This window comes from Struthio camelus, chromosome Z, assembly GCF_040807025.1.
Source record: "Struthio camelus isolate bStrCam1 chromosome Z, bStrCam1.hap1, whole genome shotgun sequence".
In the NCBI taxonomy this organism is placed as follows: domain Eukaryota; kingdom Metazoa; phylum Chordata; class Aves; order Struthioniformes; family Struthionidae; genus Struthio; species Struthio camelus.
The window spans coordinates 8,160,661-8,181,801 of record NC_090982.1 but is presented as its reverse complement, the minus strand read 5'-3'; the positions used below and the strand labels follow the sequence as shown (position 1 = coordinate 8,181,801).

Below are 21,141 nucleotides of genomic sequence, written 5' to 3'. Positions count from 1 at the left end.
GAAAACTCGTCCCTGCCCACCATCCCCAGAGCCAGGGCTCAGGCAGAGCTGCCGCAGGAGCCAGAGCCCTTGCTCAACGCCGTCTCGCTCAGGCACCGTCCTGCCCTGCCCCACACCACCTCCCTGGGCCTCGGCGAGGCAGCAGCTCCGCCGGGGAACCGGCCCGCACCGCCGGACGCCCAGCGCCGCACCACCTGCCCGCCCGGCACAGCTCCACCAGGCAGGCTGGCGCCGAGCACCCTGCCCTGGCGTCTCCTTCTCCACCAACAGCCACAGCCCTTCCTCTCCTGAGTCTCTTCCCCCCACGCCACACCACGACCCCCCCACCCCATCCCTCTGGCTTTGTCCCTGCCCCGCGCCGCTCTGTGCCCCCACACTCTCGCCCCAAGCCCAGCACAGACAGCAGCCCCAGAGGGAGGGGGGACGATGCCTGGTGACGGTTCTGGAAGCTTCGCGGGGCTCCTCGAACAGGGGAATGCCACTAGCTGCTCCCTGATTGGCCAGGCGCAGCCGGCAGCGGCTCCCTGATTGGCGGCTCAAGCCTGGGAGAGGTGGTTGGGGGCGGGCGCTGCCCCCACAGCCCTGAGGGGCTGGGGCTGCTGGCTGGTGGTTTTGGTGGGGGGAGGCGCTCGGCTGCCCGGAGAGCGCCGGCTGGTGTCGGCTGTCTCTGCCGGGGGTTGCTTCTCGCTGCTTTCCCCTCGGTCTTGCTGTGGGAGGTATGCAGGAAGGAGAGGAGGGCATTGCTGGGGCTTTCACAGGTAGTGAACAAAACAAGGCCTTGAAGAAAGGGGCAAGATGGCACCCCTAAGTCAGCCAGAGAAGGAAGTACGCAGATAAGCCCAGAGAGAGCAAAAACAGCTGAAAAACCAAAGAGAAAGACCTGAACCGAGGGAAAACTATCCTAATTAACTTAAAAAAACCCACCCCCGAGCAGGGAAGCCCCCTACCAAGCAAAGGCTCTTCCCCAGAGAGCCTGGTGGGAGGAAAAGAGGATACTGTGACTTCAAGGAAGGCGAGACCTGGCAGGAACCAGTGGGATGGAGGGTGGCTTAATGCGGTTGTAAAATACTGATAGGCATTACTGGAACTGTATAAAAAAGTGTCAGCTGTGCAGTAATGAGGGTGTGCTAGCTTAGTGGACTTAACCACCTCGCACCCATCCCTGTGCAGAAATGAGCTAACCAAACATCTCGACTCTGCGTGTGTCTTTGGCTCATTGCACACCAGGTGGAAGAACCCTTCTTTTGGGACAACATTTTGGCGACCCAGGTGGTGCCAAATCGTGTCGCCGTCCCTGTTGGAGAATGAACAGATCAGACAGGACTCCATGACTGGTTGTTCAGGGGGTCCTTTGGGTCTCCTCCTATGTTGAGGGGGTGAGTGGCTCAACGATGCAACACTCAAGGAGATATTTGTACAAAGGTGAAAGGGGGCAAACTCCTGGATTGCTAAGTGTTAAATTTTTTACGTTTGGCTTTTACCGCGGAATAAGAAGTGTGTTGGTGCATAGATGCATGGCGGCAGGGGGCTGCCAGAGCCAAACGCAGACACAAGGTGGGTTTTGGTTCCTTATTCCCGCGAAGTGCCTGTGAGTAAATGTGTGGTAGCAGGGGGTTGCCAGAGCTGAGCTCAGACGAGGTTCACGCAGGTGTAGGAACGGGTACAGGTATAAGTAACATTATGGGATCAAGCCAATCCATGACTCTCCCTCCCTGTAGTCCTTTGGAGTGTATTCGGAAAAACTGGGATAAGTTTGGAGGCAATCCGATAACTAAAGAAGAGGTGAAAAGATGCTGTAATCAAAGGTGGTTATAAATTGGATGATGGTGAGATCTGACCAGAGATGGGATCAGTAAACTATAACAGTATTTTACAGTTGATGTTTTTATTATTTTGTTATATGGTGTTGAATGGGAAAAATGAGATCAAGTGCCTTATGTTGATGCTTTTATAACTCTATACAGAAAGCCTGATATTAGATGGAAATGTAAACTAACAACTGACTTGGTGATATATGTGGCTATTGAGAAAAAGGATGATTGTTGCAGGGAATGTGGTGATAGAAAAAGTGCAGGAGAAGAGCAGGAGGATGTGCAGTTGCTGGTCGCAACAGTCCCACCTTCATGCAAAGATAATACAGTCTCCAGGTGATTCTAGTTCACTATTGGGCAATCAAAATTTCAGCCCTATTTCCAGTCAGACTAGAGGGTATACCCACCCAGTTGTTCAGGCTCCCTTGAGACAAGTGGAGGGGCCCGAAAAACAGCCAGTTTTTGTGCATGTTCTGTTCGCTGCCTCTGACCTGTTGAATTGGAAACAATCTATTGGGTTGCACAGGGGAAACCCTGAGGGAAGGCATCAGTTGTTCGAAACTATAATGCTAACACATAATTCCAGCTGGCAGGTGTACAAGCTTTGTTAAAAACATTTTTCACGGCAGAGGAAAAAAGAATGGTTGTTGAAAAAAGCTAGAGAAGCGGAGGGGAGAAGGAATAGGCAGGATGACTCTGAGACTGTTCTGCCCACTAAAAAGGATCCGGAGTGGGATCGTAATGTAGGGGAGCTCCACTGAAGCAATATCAGCAATTGATATTCTATGGGGTTCGATATGGAGCGCCTAAACCAAAGAATGTGTCAAAACATTAGGAAGTGGAGCAGGGTTTAGAGGAAAATCCATCAGCCTTTTACAGAAGGTTATGTGAAATAGCTAGAAAATGAATGGCTCCATCTAACCTCAGGGTGTCTCCCAAGGCCATTTCACAAGTGGTGGGAGTTCCCCTTGCTGTAAGTTTTGCTTTATTTCACTTTTTTTTTTTTTGATGGGACAAGTGATCTGTGCCGGGTGTGGAGGCATTTGGTTGACACACTGCTTTTTAAGCAGTTGGCCCAAGTAGAGTTTACACACTATCGCTTTAGATGCATACGGGTTAAAACATCTCCATTGTGTTCATAAGCTTTCAATGAAGAAGACGCAAAGGGGTTGCCATTCCTGGGTGGCTTCCTCCTCTGTTGTTTCTCTCAGGTGGGAGCAAATCCCATGAAACAGATGCACTAAGCGTATCTAACATCTTCTGAAGAGAGCTGTACCCGTTTGTTTCCGCTTAGATGCTCCCAGGCTGTTGGATGTGAAGCGTCACCATCGCAGTCCCCTTAGAGAAGAGCTGTGGAAAAGCAGAGGGAGATAATGGCAGACATCTCCCATTGTCTCTGTTCTCCTTGGGAACCAGGGACTGTCACGTTCCAGTGACTGTGGGTAGCTAACAAGTGCTCTGGAGCACTTGACACGGCAGTGCCAATGTCCTTTGCCGTCCGTTGTTTCTGCAGAGTCAGGGCGCAGTGGGAAAGGAAGGGGTCACAGAATCACAGAATCGTTTAGGTTGGAAGGGACCTCTGGAGATCATCTAGTCCAACCCCCTTGCTCAAGCAGGGTCACCTAGAACACATAGCCCAGGATCACATCCAGACGGGTTTTGAATATCTCCAGCAAAGGAGACTGCACTGCCTCTCTGGGCAACCTGTGCCACTGCTCTCTCACCCTCACAGTCAACAAGTTTTCCCTCAGGTTCAGATGGAACTTCCTGTGGTTCAGTTTCTGCCCATTGCCTCTTGTCCTGTTGCTGGGCACCACGGAGAAGAGACTGGCCTCATCCTCTTGACACTCCCCCTTCAGATACTTGTACACATTGATGAGATCTCCTCTCAATCTTCTCTTCTCCAGGCTGAACAGGCCCAGCTCTTGCAGTCTTTCTTCATAGGAGAGGTGCTCCAGCCCTCTAATCATCTTGGTAGCCCTCCGCTGGACTCTCTGCAGTCGTGCCATGTCTCTCTTGTACTGCGGAGCCCACAACTGGACACAGTACTCCAGGTGAGGCCTCAGCAGGGCTGAGGAGAGGGGCAGGATCACCTCCCTCCACCTGCTGGCAACACTCTGCCTCATGCACCCCAGCATACCATTGGCCTTCTTGGCCACAAGGGCACACTGCTGGCTCATGTTTAACTTGTTGTCCACCAGCACTCCCAGGTCCTTCTCTGCAGAGCTACTTTCCAGCAGGTCAACCCCACAGCCTGTACTGCTGCATGGGATTATTCCTGCCTAGGTGCAGGACCTTGCACCTAGGCCTTTGTTGACCTTCATGAGGTTCCTCTCCGCCCACCTCTCCAGCCTGTCCAGGTCCCTCTGAATGGCACCACAGTCCATTAGCCTCTCCCCCCAGTTTCGTATCATCAGCAAACTTGCTGAGGGTGCACTCTGTCCCTTCCTCCAGGTCATTGATGAATACATTGAACAAGACTGGAGCCAGGACTGACCCCTGGGGGACACCACTAGCCACAGGCCTCCAAAAAGACTCTGCGCCATTCACCACAACCCTCTGAGCTCGGCCATCCAGCCAGTTCTCAATCCACCTCGCCGTCCACTCATCCAACCCACACTTCCTGAGCTTACCTAGGAGGATGTGCTGGGAGACAGTGTCAAAAGCCTTGCTGAAGTCCAGGGAGACAACCTCCACTGCTCTCCCCTCATCTACCCAGCCAGTCATTCCGTCATAGAAGGCTATCAGAGTGGTCAAGCATGATTTCCCTTGGGTGAATCCAGGCTGACTACTCCTGAGCACCTTCTTGTCCTCCAGATACTTAGTGATGACCTCCAGGAGGAGCTGTTCCATCACCTTTCCCGGGATGGAGGTGAGGCTGAGAGGCCTGTAGTTTCCTGGCTCCTCCTTCTCAGCCTTTCAGAAGACTGGGGTGACATTGGCTTTCTGCCAGTCCTCAGGCACCTCTCCTGATCTCCAGGACCTTTCCAAGAGGATGGAGAGTGGCCTAGCGATAACATCCGCCAGCTCCCTCAGCACTCGTGGGTGCATCCCATCGGGGCCCATGGATTTATGGATGTCAAGTTTGGACAAAAGATCTCTAACCTGATCCTCCTCCACCAAGGGAGAGTCTTCCTTTCTCCAGCCTTCCTCTCTTGTCCCCAGGGTCTGGAATTCCTGAGGACTGGCCTTAGCAGTGAAGACGGAAGCAAAGGCAGCATTCAATAACTCTGCCTTCTCTGTATCCTTCGTCACCAGGGCACCCGCCCCATTCAGCAGCGGGCCCACGTTTTCCCTAGTCTTCCTTTTGCTCTGGATGTATTTGAAGAAGCCCTTCTTGTTGTCCTTGACATCCCTTGCCAGATTGAATTCCAACTGGGCCTTAGCCTTCCTCCTCGCATCCCTGCACACTCTGACAACGTCCCTGTATTCCTCCCAAGTGGCCTGTCCCCTTTCCCACATTCTGTAGGCTTCCTTCTTCTGCTGGAGTTTTGCCAGCAGTTCCTTGCTCATCCACGCAGGTCTCCTGCCCGCTTTGCTCGACTTCTTCCTCAGAGGGATGCACTGCTCTTGAGCCTGGAGGAAGGGATGCTTGAATATTAACCAGCTTTCTTGGACCCCTCTTCCTTCTAGGGCCCTACCCCAGGAGATTCCCCTAAGTAGGTCCCTGAAGAGACCAAAGTTAGCTCTCCTGAAGTCCAGCGTTACAATCCTACTCATTGCCCTGCTCCCTCCTCGTAGGATCCTCAACTCCACCCTCTCATGGTCGCTGCAGCCAAGGCTGCCCCCAACCTTCCCATCTCCAACTAGACCTTCTTTGTTTGTTAGGACAAGGTCTGGCATTGCACCTCTCCTCGTTGGCGTCCCCACCACCTGAGTCAAGAAATTATCATCAATCCTCTGCAGGACCCTCTTTGACTGTTTGTGCCTAGCTGTGCTGTCTTGCCAACAGATGTCAGGGTGGTTGAAGTCTCCCATGAGAAGCAGGGCCTGTGATCGTGAGGCTACTTCCAGCTGTCGGTAGAAGGCCTCATCGACGACTTCCTCCTGGTCAGGTGGCCTGTAGTAGACCCCCACAACAGTGTCACCCATGTTACCCTGCCCTTTAATCCTTACCCATAGGCTCTCAACTTGCTCTTCATCCACCCCGAGGCAGAGCTCCCTACATTCTAGTTGCTCCCTCACATAAAGAGCAACTCCACCACCTCGCCTTCCTGGCCTGTCTTTCCTAAAAAGCACATAGCCAACCATGACAGCATCCCAGTCATGTGAACTATCCCACCATGTCTCTGGAACTGCAGTGAGATCATGGCCCTGCGACCGCACACAGATCTCTAACTCTTCCTGTTTATTCCCCATGCTGCGTGCATTGGTATACAGGCATTTCAGAGAGCCAGTATACCTGCAAGCCTGCCAGGAGAGGTGCAAGAGGATCCTCCATAGCCATGTTGCATGCTGTCTCCCCTGGCTGTATGCACCCGCTGGAGGCATCCTGACTTGAGCGGTGTTTTACTGACTCTCCTGCCACTATACCACTCCCCTTCCCCCATCTTGCCTAGTTTAAAGCCCTCCTTACCAGGCTGGCCAATCTGTTGGCAAAGACACGCGTGCCCCGCTTGGTAAGGTGGATCCCATCGCTCCCCATCAGCTGCTGATCTTCAAACAGGGTCCCATGGTCATAGAAACCAAAGCCCTGTTGCCAACACCAGCGGCGCAGCCAGCTGTTAACTTGGAAAACTCGTCTACTCCTCCTCCCATCCTTTCCCCTCACAGGCAAGATTGAGGAGAAAACAACTTGGGCTCCCAGACCCTTCACCACCATTCCCAGAGCTCTGAAGTCCTGTTGGATGGTTTCCAGTTTGCCTTTTGTGTCGTTAGCACCCACATGGAAGAGCAGCAGAGGGTAGTAGTCCGATGCGTGGACAAGCCTTGGCAGTCTTTCCAGGACATCTCTTATTCGAGCCCCTGGCAGGCAGCAAACCTCTCTGGACAAGAGGTCAGGTCGGCAGATAGGGGCCTCTGTCCCCTGCAGCAGGCAGTCACCCACAACAATCACTCGCCGCTTCTTCCGGGGGTTCCTGCACAGCACAGGGTCTGCCAGGCCAGTTGCCTCCCTTGGAGCCATGCCCGGCCTCTCCTCAGCTTGGAGGGCGCTCAAGGGTAAGTCTTGAGGAGGAGCAAGAGCCTTTCTCCTTCTACGAGAGGTCACCAGCTTCCAGCCCTCTTCAACAGTGTTATGATGCACCTTTACACTCGCTGCTGAGCCCTCTGACAACTCCACTGCAGTGCGGGCAGGGGACTCCTGGAGCTGAACAGTCTCCGAGAACGCCCTGTCAATCTCCCGCTCATCCTCTCGGATGCTACGCAGCCTACTAACCTCCTCCTGTAACTCCTTTATCTGGTGACGCAACTGGTCAACCACAGCACACCTCATGCAGGAGCGCTGCCTGTCAGCCCAGGCCCCACAGAGAGGCCCCAGGCACTCCCTGCAGCCTGACACCTGCAGAGCTGCATCTGCTGTCCGAGCGTCTGTCTGGGTTGAAGCCTCAGACACAGCTGATGCAGCACCTCCAGCAGCCACTGGGGAACGTGCTCTGCGGCGTGTCAAGTTAAGTCAAGGTCCCCTGCAGGAGTCCTTGCCCAGCTCTCCCTTCCTGCTAGCAGCAAGCACCGTCTAGTTCCTCGGGGGTCCCCAGAAAGTCTCCACAACTTCCAACAAGGCCCACAAAAGGCCCAGGCAGAGCCCAGACACTGCTGCGCAAACTGCTGCGTCTGTTCGCTGCCTCTGTTGGCTGCGCTCTCTCCCCAGAGCGGCCAGGTCTCTCTGGGTCAGTGGTGTGGTGGTCCTTAGCCCCAAACTGTGCCAGGCTCCCGCTGCTTCCTGCAGTGAGATGCGGGGGAGCCTCCAGTGCCAAGGGACTAAGGAGAAAGAAAGGCCACAGGGGCGCTGTCTGCTTTTGCTTTATTAGGAAAATATCTGGAGAGTGGAGAGAAAGAGGAAAGGCCGAGGAACAGCTCAGGCAGCGTGTGAAAGCCAGAAAGTGGCAGGTTTGGGGAGCAGCGAGGAAAAGACATCCATCTACAGCAAACAGAAGAGCCACGTCTTGTTGCGGTTTTTCTTTTTTTAACGAACCAAAGCTTTCGTTGTGTCTTCTAGCTAACAGCATTAGTTCTGCGTTGCCATCTTTCCATGCACCTGCACTCGATAAATGCAAGTGTATTCGGGGTTTCCCCAGTTGCTCCGTACCAGAATTTGTATATACTGAAAGGCTTTGAGAAGCTCGTTCTGCAAAGAAGACAAGAGGAAAAGAAACAGCCTTGCTGGGGTATAAAGAACAACAGGAAGAATGAGCCGATGCCCCTGTGCCAGCCCTGCTCCTGCTAAGGAAGACATGCCGTCCGTCCCAAAGGAGGGCAGCTTCCCTCTCTCTCCCCCCTTCTTTCATTGGGGTTGCAAAGGACTCGCCTGCAACCTGGAAGCAAGTCCTGCGCCTCAGGAAGGGAGTGAGAGCAGCTGTGGAAACCTGAGGCTCCGGGGGGCTGCCCGCCGGCTTTCGCCACTAGACGCCCACCTTTCTGGTCAGCGCACAGGCTTCCTGTGGGTGCAGTGGCCACGGGCGCAGCCGGCTCTGCCGCAAGCGGCGGGCACAGCCTGGCCGCTCTGGGGACCCGTGTGCTTGCAGGCCAGGCCTTGCCCTCCCTCTGCTTTGGCTGCCACAGCCAGATGCTGCTCAGCCCTCTAAGCCCCTCGTGTCTCCCTCGGCCGTGCCTCTGGGCCCTCTGCCCCCGCAGGCAGCCCCTGTGAACGCTCCTTCTGCCACGGACTTGCCGACACACCCGCCTTCCTCCCTGGCGTTGCCCGCGCCCGCCTACGGTACCTTCAGCCGGAAGCTCTGAATGGCCTCTCTTTCAACGTCATACGTGAAGGAGCCCAGCAGAGTGTCTCCTCCTTCCTCGTCCAGGCCCTCCAAGACAAAGCACAAGGGCAGCGGGTCAGGCCCGACCCGAGGACGGGGAGACGCACGCACCGCTTCAGGACCGGTGAGCGCCCGCCCTCGCCCGCACCTCTAGCAGGAGCCTGGCACAGGTTCTGGCTGCGGCTCACTCTCCTCCTTGAGTTTTCCTCTGGTGCCCTCCCTCTGATGCTTGCCCAAAAAGCACCAAAGGAGGCTTAGGAGGCACAGACCCACCACACCACCTGCAGTGGCCCCTCAGGGCACTGCAGAGCTCAGCAGAGACCAGCACACGGATTTCAGCACACGTGCAATGACAAGCGAGCGCCTGCCCTCGCTTTTCCCCCGAGCCAGGTCCCAGCCAGCTGTGCCCCACCGAGACTTACAGAGACAGCGATCTCTTTGGGGGAGCTGCTGATGCTGGCAGGTGGAGAAACTGCCTGGGAGATATGCTGCACCGTGATCGCAGTGGGCCGGATTCGGGCAGGCAGCTTAATGACTACCTGCCCCTGAGACCCTCGGAAACACCAGCACCGTCCAGGAGTAACGTCCGGCTGAAACCAGAAGGCAACAGCAGCGCAAGGTGAGGCAGCGACAGGGGCACCACCACTACTCATGTGACCAGAAGCACAGCTTGTCTAGGTGCTGTATTTCTGCTCCCAAAGGATTAACGCGGGAGGCAAAGGAGAGAGGTGTGGGGCCTTGTTCCCTGCCTGCTAAAGGGGACTCTCAAAATCACGGAGCAAAGGAGGATATGTGGGGTCGGAAACAGCTGCTTCCCCACACGGGACTCAGGGCCCTGGAGAAACATCTGCAAAGGGACTGCCAGAGACGAGGAGGGCAAGTGGGCTTCCCGGGAGAGACTTCCTTCCCCCGGCTGTGACCAGGGATTGTGCGCACAATGCGGCCACTCCGTTCAGCTCCGTTGAGTCCCGCTCTGGAGGGGAAGCGCTGCTTTGTAGCAAGCCAGCCCTTCAGGGGTGAGGAGCCGGAACCAATGCCGGCGACTTGAGCGATGCTGTTGCCCAGAGGGCACATCCCCCGGGCTTGTTCCCCAGCTGCACAGGCAGCAACTAAACCAGCACCGAGGACATGCGCTACAATACCTGCAGAATCGTCTCGGGGGGGTTTGTAGGACACAGGAACCAAATAGCCCGGCAGAGCCAATTGTCTTCCCCCGCGTAGTTGCGGGATGTTCTTGGCAGGTCGATCGTGGCACCTGAAAGGGAGGCAGAGCTGAGGCCTTGCAGGGCAGACAGCAAAGGGCAATCGAGCCATTCACTTTTGGTGCAGAGGAAAACCCTTTTGGTGCAGAGCAAGAGAGCTCTCGGTCAGCACAGGAAGCGCCTAGGGCGGTGCCAGAGGCAGCAGCAAAGAGCCTGAAGGCGGGACGCGGGGGGAGTCTGAGAGAGCCCCTCGGCCACAGCCTTTGCTCCTCGACCCCCAGACGTCGTTCCATCTGCCTCTGCGATGCTGAGCAGAGTCTGCAGCGCTGCCTCCTTTTGGAAGTGCTATGCCCAAGCACAGCAGCAGCAGACTTGGCTTCCTGTGTCCGTACCGGAGGTTTGCAGGGCCCAGTCAGGCATCTGCACGTAGTCTTCTGCAGTGCTGTCACGCATGGCCTCTGTCATTTGCTGCACTTCCTGGCAAGGGCAGACGTGAACACAGAAAACGACCGCGTCAGCAGGCAGCTCAGCATGACTACTGAGTCCAAGCACAGACCACAGGGAAGAGCCTGTGTCAGCAAAGGCAAGACAAGCCTTGTCCAAAGAGCTGAAAGACCCGGTGCTCCCTGCCGAGGAACGTGTGGACTCGGGAAGAGCCTCTCTCTCCACAGCCCCGGTGTGGACATGGGTCAGGTCCCACACCTTTGTCTCCACCCTGCACGCTCTCTAGCTCAGCCGGCAGACGGGCTCAGGCCCTGCCAGCGCCCGCTGCTCCCGGCAGGGCCCCTGTGTCTCAGCACTGCTCCAGGGGCCGGGCCAGAGCTCCCAGAGACGCCGTCACACCAAGAGAAGGATGTCAGGAGTCCCCTGCTCCCTGAAGGGGCCCCCTGAAGCCTGCCTGGGAGAAGGGGCTTTTCAGCAGAGAAGCTCAACCAACAAGGCCCTGGGAAAAGGGGGGGTGGGGTCCAGAACCAAGCAAGAGCACCCCACCAGCGACCCCAAGAAGCCTCCCAGCACGCGCCGCTCATCCCCGCCTTCTTTCTCCAAACGCAGCATCACCTCCTTCATGCTACTGAGCTCTGCGTTCAGGCGAGACACCTCCTCCTTCAGAAGGGCCATCTGCCTGGCTTGTTCCCCCAGCAAACTCAACAAGTCCCTGCAGGCAGCGAGAAGCAGATGTGAGGGAGCTGCCCAGCCCCTGCCGGGAGCCCCCAAGCCCAGAGAGGAGAAGAGTCCCTGTGCCAGGGCCCCTTTTGCTGTCCCCACGGTAGCAGTGCTTCCCTTCACCCTCCAGCTTTAGCAACAGGCAGGTGCAAGGAAAAGACAGGAGGCCTCCCCAGGCCACTTAGCACATGCTCAGCTGACACTGCTCCATCAACTCATTGCCCAGCCAGGAACTGCCTCACCGTTTGACCTTCAGGTCTGGTACAAGCCACGCTAGCAGCTCCTGAAAAGGAAGAGCTTCCCGTTAGCCTAGCCACTAGCAGAACTGCCAGGGCTTCCCAGAGAGCCTTCTCGACCAAGGGCCAACAGCACCTGCTGCTTCCCTTTGGGAAAGAGAAGCTTTGCAGAGCTTCGCTCTGCAGGCAGCTGCAGGATGTGGGCAGTTCTGCAGTCACCGCCAGCAACTCGCCTTTGTGGCAGCTGCCTGGCCCGCAACAACGGCACACTCACCTGTGGCACTTCTTTTGCCCACTGAGCCCAGGCTGGCAGCCACACCACACAGGAAACACCAACTGGAATTCACAGCACCAAGAAACAGCAGGGTTACTAGCATTTCCAATGACCCCAAGAGGCCCGTTGCTTCCTCCCGGACCTGGGTGGCGACAGCTTTGCAGCTTTTGCAGGCAGCTGCTGCAGAGCGAGGGTGCAGCTCCAGCCAGGGGCCCTTACTCCGGCCCTGAGGGGTCTGCCCAGCCGCCCTCTGCAGGAGGGCTTGATGCCCCTGAACTCCTCCCCATGACCCCTCACTGCTCCAGCCAGCACCACAACCAGGGCGCATGCGTTAGCAGAGCTGCTTCTCCATCACTCCCCCTGTGCTGCCCCCCTGAGAAGAGCCAGTGCAGCCGGCCTCTACTCCAGAAGCCATGTGCACCTCTCAGAGCCTGGGCCTCTCTCTGCTTCCAACAGCACACCCACGGCAAATGGTCTGGTGCAGGGGCAGGAGCAGCATGGCTGGGAGACCACCGCTCTTACTTCCGTTTGGCCATACTGCGGCAGCACTTGGGCCACAGGAGCTTCCAAACAGGCAAGCAAACAAGCAGCAGGGACCTCTGTCCAAAAAGTCCTGCTCAGCCCCTACCGTGTCTAGCAGTTTTTAGGCCAGCTGTGACCCACTAGTAGAGAGCATCTCTGGAGCTTGCTGGACCGCAGAAATGCCAAGCTGTAAGGTGCCCCACTGGCACTCCACGGCCTCTCCCTCCTCCTGAAGACTGGCATCTGGCACACACACGCTCTGGGCTACGGCTGGCAGCTCTTTGCTCTCAAAGACTCACCAAGAGCAACAGGGATCAACCACAGGAGGCGTCTGCAGAACCTGCTTTCCCTCAGGGGGATCCTTTGCCTAGAAAAGAGGGAGCCCTGTCGTCAGCAAACTTCCAAGCTTTGGGCAAGGCCAGGCACAAGGGCACGTCCACCTCAAAGCTGAAAAGAAGCCACTGTGGAAGCCTGCTGCTGCCAGAAAGCCAACAGACCAGACTCCAACAGGAACACGGGGTCTGTCAGCACCGTTCACCACCGCAGGCAGAGTTTCCTGGAAGCAAGCGCTCCCAGGAAAGGAGTTAAAATCATCCGGGGAAGCCAGCAGACGTGCCAAGGGAAAGCAGCAGCTAGTCTTTGCGGTGCACTTGCTTTCCCTTTCCCTACAAAAGCAGGCCTGTTTCCTCTTGAGATCAAACAGACCTTTTGCACGCATGTGTGTGTGTGTTTCTGTGTTTGAGTTGAGGGGGGGAGTTGATACTCACATGGTGGAGATGCAGGTGCTGAAACAACTCCGGAGGAAGGCCATGGCCAGGTGGCAAGTTAGGTGGAAGATGATGCCTGGGAAAAGAGGAAAGTGAGGTCTGGCTGCCGAGGTCCCTTGTGTAGCATCCCCGCGCGTTTCAGCTCCCCACGGGAGGGATGTATCGAGCCCCACACGCTCCCTTGCCATGCAGGGGCAGCGCTGTGGCCATGCCTCGGAGCAGGGCTGCAATGGGGGTCGGGCCGAGGCCGAGGAGCCCCCTCCAGGCACTGCCGCCACAGCTTGGCTGGGCAATTTTCAGTAGCATGTCCCACAGGTACCACAGTCGCCCACAACGACATGGAACTCATGGAGAACTGCATCGTTGTGGTGTGATTGCTCTAAAAACCTCCCTCTGACCCCGGTTTTGTAGTTCTGGCATGGGCATAAGGCCCGGGTGAGCTGGGCCACGTTGCCGCAGATGTGGAGCCTCTGCGCGGGATGAAGCACCAGCAGAGCTGAGGCAAGGTCGAGGGATGGGCTCGTCCTGAGGGGCTCCGCGGTGCGGTGCTTACCACCCCTGACCCCGGCGTGGTTGCTGTTGCACGAAGGCGCCTCGCCAAATAGGCTAAGGACGGCCCCGGCCACCTGGGCCCCCAGCACCCCCGGGGGGTCCTGCTCGGCGGAGGCTGCCTGTGACTCCAGGCAGTAATATCGCTGCTGGGGAGCCCGTCTCCTCCTCATCGCTGGCAGGAAACCAGTGTGCAGCTTACTGCCTCCCTTCCAGATGCACGCTTTTTGTTGGATTGGGGAAAAAAGACCCAAACCAACCCCAAAAGGTGCCGGCCTGCTGAGGACAAAGAGCCGTGCGGGCACGGCGAGCTCCCTCCAGCAGGCTGAGGGCGGCTGCGTCCCCGGGGGTTGATAAGGGGTGGGCGGCTGTGACCTCACCGCCGCCCGTGAGGTGGTGCGAGGAGTGCTGTGATGTCACACTGCAACACGCCAGCATTGGTGGCTTAATGTAGTTGTAAAACATACTGATAAGTGTTGCTTACACGGTATAAAGTATCGACTGTGTAGTGTTGAGGGTGTGCTAGCTTAGTGGAGTTACCACCTAGCACCCCTCTGTGCGCAGAAATGAGTGAACCAAACATCATGGCTCTGTGTGTTTTTTGGGCTCATTGCACACTGGGTGGAAGAACTGTTCCTTTGGGACAACACTGCTCCCCGCCAGACCCCCAGCGAGAGGGTCGCTAGGCTTGACCGGGCTGCGGCTCCCTCTGGAGAGTGCTGGCCGCAGGGAAGTGCATCAGGCTCCAGCGGGGAATCACAGAGTCACAGAATGGCCAAGGTTGGAAGGGACCTCTGGAGATCATCTAGTCCAATCCCCTTGCTCAAGCAGGGTCACCTAGAACACATAGCCCAGGATCACATCCAGACGGGTTTTGAATATCTCCAGCAAAGGAGACTGCACTGCCTCTCTGGGCAACCTGTGCCACTGCTCTCTCACCCTCACAGTCAACAAGTTTTCCCTCAGGTTCAGACGGAACTTGCTGCGTTTCAGTCCGTGCCCATTGCCTCTTGTCCTGTCGCTGGGCACCACGGACAAGAGTCTGGCCCCATCCTCTGGACACCCTCCCTTCAGATACTTGGACACACTGATCAGACCACCTCTCAGTCTTCCCTTCTCCAGCATAAACAGGCCCAGCTCTCTCAGCCTTGCTTCACGGGAGAGATGCTCCAGTCCCCTAACCATCTTTGTAGCCCTCTGCTGGACTCCCTTGGCCACCAGGGCACATTGCTGGCTCCTGCTTAACTTGTCGTCCAGCAGGACTCCCAGGTCCTTCTCTGCAGAGCTGCTTTCCAGCAGGCCAGCCCCCAGCCTGTACTGCTGCATGGGGTTCTTCCCCAGGTGCCCTAGGTGCAGGGCTCTGCACCTGCCTTTGTTGACCTTCAGGGGGTTCCTCTCCGCCCAGGTCTCCAGCCTGTCCAGGTCCCTCTGAATGGCAGCCCAGCCTTCTGGTGTGCCAGCCACTTCCCCCAGTTTCGTATCATCAGCAGACTGGCTGAGTAAGGGTGCACTCAGTCTCCTCCCGTCAGGTCATTGATGAATAAGCCTGAACAAGACTGGAGGCAGGGACTGACCCCTGGGGGACACCGCTAGCTACAGGCCTCCAGCTAAAACTCTGTGCCACTGACCACAACCCTCCTGAGCTCGGCCATCTAGCCAGTTTCTCAATCCACCTCACTGTCCACTCATCCAACCCACACTTCCTGAGCTTACCTGGGAGGATGGGCTGGGAGACAGTGTCCAAAGCCTTGCTGAAGGCTTAGTGAGGACATGGAGGAACATGCTTAATGGGGACCTCCAGGAGGAGCTGTTCTATCAGCTTTCCCAGGATGGAGGTGAGGCTGAGAGGCCTGGAGTTTCCTGGCTCCTCGTTCTCAGCCTTTCGGAAGACTGGGGTGACATTGGCTTTCTGCCAGTCCTCAGGCACCTCTCCTGTTCTCCAGGACCTTTCCAAGAGGATGGAGAGTGGCCTAGCGATAACATCTGCCAGCTCCCTCAGCACTCATGGGTGCATCCCATCAGGGCCCATGGATTTGTGGATGTTAGGTTTGCCCAAACGATCTCCATCCTGATCCTCCTCAACCGACCAAGGGAGAGTCTTCCTTTCTCCAGCCTTCCTCTCTTGTCCCCAGGGTGTGGAATTCCTGGGGGCTGGCCTTAGCAGGAAATAGTGAAGCAAAGGCAGCATTCAATAACTCTGCCTTCTCTGTATCCTTCGTCACCGGGGCACCTGCCCCATTCAGCAGCGGACCCACATTTTCCCTAGTCTTCCTTTTGCTCTGGATGTATCTGAAGAAGCCCTTCTTGTTGTCCTTGACATCGCTTGGCAGACTTAATTCCAAAGGAGCCTTCTCCAAGCTGAACTAGCCCAGCTCAGCAGCCCTGTACTCTGGCCCTGAGCCATCTCGGTGATCCTGTGCTTTAATTCCAGCTGGGCCTTAGCCTTCCTTGTCGCATCCCTGCAGACTCTATCAGTGTTCCTATAGTCCTCCCAAGTGGCCTGTCCCCTTCTCCGCATTCTGTGTACTTCCTTCTTCTGTTGGAGTTTTATCAGGAGTTCCTTGCTCATCCATGTAGGTCTCCTGTAGGTGTCATGAGGACTTCTTACTCATAGGGATGCACCCATCTTGAGCCTGGAGGAAGTGATGGTTGGATATTAATCAGCTCTCCTGGACCCTCCTTCCTATTAGGGGCCTTAACCCGTGAGATTCCTCCAGGTAGGTCCCTGAAGAGGCCAAAGTTAGCTCTCCTGAAGCCCAGGCTTATGATCTTACTTATTGCCCTGCTTCCTCCTCGCAGGATCCTGAACTCTACCATCTGAACTCTACCATGGTGGCTGCAGCCAAGGCTGCCCCCAACCTTCACTTCTCCTACCAGACCTTCCTTGTTTGTTAGGACAAGGTCTAGCATTGCACGCCTCTCCTCGTTGGCTTCTCCACCACCTGTGTCCAAAAGTTATCCTCAGTGCTCTGGAGGAACCTTCTCGACTGTTTGTGCCTTGCTGGGCTCTCTTCCCAGCAGATGTCGGGGTGGTTGAAGTCCTCCATGAGAAGCAGGGCCTGTGATCGTGAGGCTACTTCCAGCTGTCGGTAGAAGGCCTCATCGACGACTTCCTCCTGGTCAGGTGGCCTGTAGTAGACCCCCACAACAGTGTCACCCATGTTACCCTGCCCTTTAATCCTTACCCATAGGCTCTCAACTTGCTCTTCATCCACCCCGAGGCAGAGCTCCCTACATTCTAGTTGCTCCCTCACATAAAGAGCAACTCCACCACCTCGCCTTCCTGGCCTGTCTTTCCTAAAAAGCACATAGCCAACCATGACAGCATCCCAGTCATGTGAACTATCCCACCATGTCTCTGGAACTGCAGTGAGATCATGGCCCTGCGACCGCACACAGATCTCTAACTCTTCCTGTTTATTCCCCATGCTGCGTGCATTGGTATACAGGCATTTCAGAGAGCCAGTATACCTGCAAGCCTGCCAGGAGAGGTGCAAGAGGATCCTCCATAGCCATGTTGCATGCTGTCTCCCCTGGCTGTATGCACCCGCTGGAGGCATCCTGACTTGAGCGGTGTTTTACTGACTCTCCTGCCACTATACCACTCCCCTTCCCCCATCTTGCCTAGTTTAAAGCCCTCCTTACCAGGCTGGCCAATCTGTTGGCAAAGACACGCGTGCCCCGCTTGGTAAGGTGGATCCCATCGCTCCCCATCAGCTGCTGATCTTCAAACAGGGTCCCATGGTCATAGAAACCAAAGCCCTGTTGCCAACACCAGCGGCGCAGCCAGCTGTTAACTTGGAAAACTCGTCTACTCCTCCTCCCATCCTTTCCCCTCACAGGCAAGATTGAGGAGAAAACAACTTGGGCTCCCAGACCCTTCACCACCATTCCCAGAGCTCTGAAGTCCTGTTGGATGGTTTCCAGTTTGCCTTTTGTGTCGTTAGCACCCACATGGAAGAGCAGCAGAGGGTAGTAGTCCGATGCGTGGACAAGCCTTGGCAGTCTTTCCAGGACATCTCTTATTCGAGCCCCTGGCAGGCAGCAAACCTCTCTGGACAAGAGGTCAGGTCGGCAGATAGGGGCCTCTGTCCCCTGCAGCAGGCAGTCACCCACAACAATCACTCGCCGCTTCTTCCGGGGGTTCCTGCACAGCACAGGGTCTGCCAGGCCAGTTGCCTCCCTTGGAGCCATGCCCGGCCTCTCCTCAGCTTGGAGGGCGCTCAAGGGTAAGTCTTGAGGAGGAGCAAGAGCCTTTCTCCTTCTACGAGAGGTCACCAGCTTCCAGCCCTCTTCAACAGTGTTATGATGCACCTTTACACTCGCTGCTGAGCCCTCTGACAACTCCACTGCAGTGCGGGCAGGGGACTCCTGGAGCTGAACAGTCTCCGAGAACGCCCTGTCAATCTCCCGCTCATCCTCTCGGATGCTACGCAGCCTACTAACCTCCTCCTGTAACTCCTTTATCTGGTGACGCAACTGGTCAACCACAGCACACCTCATGCAGGAGCGCTGCCTGTCAGCCCAGGCCCCACAGAGAGGCCCCAGGCACTCCCTGCAGCCTGACACCTGCAGAGCTGCATCTGCTGTCCGAGCGTCTGTCTGGGTTGAAGCCTCAGACACAGCTGATGCAGCACCTCCAGCAGCCACTGGGGAACGTGCTCTGCGGCGTGTCAAGTTAAGTCAAGGTCCCCTGCAGGAGTCCTTGCCCAGCTCTCCCTTCCTGCTAGCAGCAAGCACCGTCTAGTTCCTCGGGGGTCCCCAGAAAGTCTCCACAACTTCCAACAAGGCCCACAAAAGGCCCAGGCAGAGCCCAGACACTGCTGCGCAAACTGCTGCGTCTGTTCGCTGCCTCTGTTGGCTGCGCTCTCTCCCCAGAGCGGCCAGGTCTCTCTGGGTCAGTGGTGTGGTGGTCCTTAGCCCCAAACTGTGCCAGGCTCCCGCTGCTTCCTGCAGTGAGATGCGGGGGAGCCTCCAGTGCCAAGGGACTAAGGAGAAAGAAAGGCCACAGGGGCGCTGTCTGCTTTTGCTTTATTAGGAAAATATCTGGAGAGTGGAGAGAAAGAGGAAAGGCCGAGGAACAGCTCAGGCAGCGTGTGAAAGCCAGAAAGTGGCAGGTTTGGGGAGCAGCGAGGAAAAGACATCCATCTACAGCAAACAGAAGAGCCACGTCTTGTTGCGGTTTTTCTTTTTTTAACGAACCAAAGCTTTCGTTGTGTCTTCTAGCTAACAGCATTAGTTCTGCGTTGCCATCTTTCCATGCACCTGCACTCGATAAATGCAAGTGTATTCGGGGTTTCCCCAGTTGCTCCGTACCAGAATTTGTATATACTGAAAGGCTTTGAGAAGCTCGTTCTGCAAAGAAGACAAGAGGAAAAGAAACAGCCTTGCTGGGGTATAAAGAACAACAGGAAGAATGAGCCGATGCCCCTGTGCCAGCCCTGCTCCTGCTAAGGAAGACATGCCGTCCGTCCCAAAGGAGGGCAGCTTCCCTCTCTCTCCCCCCTTCTTTCATTGGGGTTGCAAAGGACTCGCCTGCAACCTGGAAGCAAGTCCTGCGCCTCAGGAAGGGAGTGAGAGCAGCTGTGGAAACCTGAGGCTCCGGGGGGCTGCCCGCCGGCTTTCGCCACTAGACGCCCACCTTTCTGGTCAGCGCACAGGCTTCCTGTGGGTGCAGTGGCCACGGGCGCAGCCGGCTCTGCCGCAAGCGGCGGGCACAGCCTGGCCGCTCTGGGGACCCGTGTGCTTGCAGGCCAGGCCTTGCCCTCCCTCTGCTTTGGCTGCCACAGCCAGATGCTGCTCAGCCCTCTAAGCCCCTCGTGTCTCCCTCGGCCGTGCCTCTGGGCCCTCTGCCCCCGCAGGCAGCCCCTGTGAACGCTCCTTCTGCCACGGACTTGCCGACACACCCGCCTTCCTCCCTGGCGTTGCCCGCGCCCGCCTACGGTACCTTCAGCCGGAAGCTCTGAATGGCCTCTCTTTCAACGTCATACGTGAAGGAGCCCAGCAGAGTGTCTCCTCCTTCCTCGTCCAGGCCCTCCAAGACAAAGCACAAGGGCAGCGGGTCAGGCCCGACCCGAGGACGGGGAGACGCACGCACCGCTTCAGGACCGGTGAGCGCCCGCCCTCGCCCGCACCTCTAGCAGGAGCCTGGCACAGGTTCTGGCTGCGGCTCACTCTCCTCCTTGAGTTTTCCTCTGGTGCCCTCCCTCTGATGCTTGCCCAAAAAGCACCAAAGGAGGCTTAGGAGGCACAGACCCACCACACCACCTGCAGTGGCCCCTCAGGGCACTGCAGAGCTCAGCAGAGACCAGCACACGGATTTCAGCACACGTGCAATGACAAGCGAGCGCCTGCCCTCGCTTTTCCCCCGAGCCAGGTCCCAGCCAGCTGTGCCCCACCGAGACTTACAGAGACAGCGATCTCTTTGGGGGAGCTGCTGATGCTGGCAGGTGGAGAAACTGCCTGGGAGATATGCTGCACCGTGATCGCAGTGGGCCGGATTCGGGCAGGCAGCTTAATGACTACCTGCCCCTGAGACCCTCGGAAACACCAGCACCGTCCAGGAGTAACGTCCGGCTGAAACCAGAAGGCAACAGCAGCGCAAGGTGAGGCAGCGACAGGGGCACCACCACTACTCATGTGACCAGAAGCACAGCTTGTCTAGGTGCTGTATTTCTGCTCCCAAAGGATTAACGCGGGAGGCAAAGGAGAGAGGTGTGGGGCCTTGTTCCCTGCCTGCTAAAGGGGACTCTCAAAATCACGGAGCAAAGGAGGATATGTGGGGTCGGAAACAGCTGCTTCCCCACACGGGACTCAGGGCCCTGGAGAAACATCTGCAAAGGGACTGCCAGAGACGAGGAGGGCAAGTGGGCTTCCCGGGAGAGACTTCCTTCCCCCGGCTGTGACCAGGGATTGTGCGCACAATGCGGCCACTCCGTTCAGCTCCGTTGAGTCCCGCTCTGGAGGGGAAGCGCTGCTTTGTAGCAAGCCAGCCCTTCAGGGGTGAGGAGCCGGAACCAATGCCGGCGACTTGAGCGATGCTGTTGCCCAGAGGGCACATCCCCCGGGCTTGTTCCCCAGCTGCACAGGCAGCAACTAAACCAGCACCGAGGACATGCGCTACAATACCTGCAGAATCGTCTCGGGGGGGTTTGTAGGACACAGGAACCAAATAGCCCGGCAGAGCCAATTGTCTTCCCCCGCGTAGTTGCGGGATGTTCTTGGCAGGTCGATCGTGGCACCTGAAAGGGAGGCAGAGCTGAGGCCTTGCACGGCAGACAGCAAAGGGCAATCGAGCCATTCACTTTTGGTGCAGAGGAAAACCCTTTTGGTGCAGAGCAAGAGAGCTCTCGGTCAGCACAGGAAGCGCCTAGGGCGGTGCCAGAGGCAGCAGCAAAGAGCCTGAAGGCGGGACGCGGGGGGAGTCTGAGAGAGCCCCTCGGCCACAGCCTTTGCTCCTCGACCCCCAGACGTCGTTCCATCTGCCTCTGCGATGCTGAGCAGAGTCTGCAGCGCTGCCTCCTTTTGGAAGTGCTATGCCCAAGCACAGCAGCAGCAGACTTGGCTTCCTGTGTCCGTACCGGAGGTTTGCAGGGCCCAGTCAGGCATCTGCACGTAGTCTTCTGCAGTGCTGTCACGCATGGCCTCTGTCATTTGCTGCACTTCCTGGCAAGGGCAGACGTGAACACAGAAAACGACC

General features: G+C 56.8%; 2 long non-coding RNA genes across 2 annotated transcripts; both read right to left on the bottom strand.

Moving 5' to 3' along the window:
• Positions 1-7,859: 7,859 nt before the first annotated feature.
• On the bottom strand, positions 7,860-9,297 carry LOC138064423 (uncharacterized). Its single transcript, XR_011137672.1, has 3 exons — positions 9,151-9,297; positions 8,690-8,776; positions 7,860-8,097 (listed from the first exon to the last, which is right to left on the bottom strand). It is a non-coding gene; the product is annotated as an uncharacterized lncRNA (long non-coding RNA).
• Positions 9,298-18,559: 9,262 nt separating this feature from the next.
• Positions 18,560-20,936, bottom strand: LOC138064855 (uncharacterized). The gene is made up of 4 exons (XR_011138116.1): positions 20,571-20,936; positions 19,851-20,018; positions 19,390-19,476; positions 18,560-18,797 (listed from the first exon to the last, which is right to left on the bottom strand). It is a non-coding gene; the product is annotated as an uncharacterized lncRNA (long non-coding RNA).
• Between the last annotated feature and the right edge of the window lie 205 nt (positions 20,937-21,141).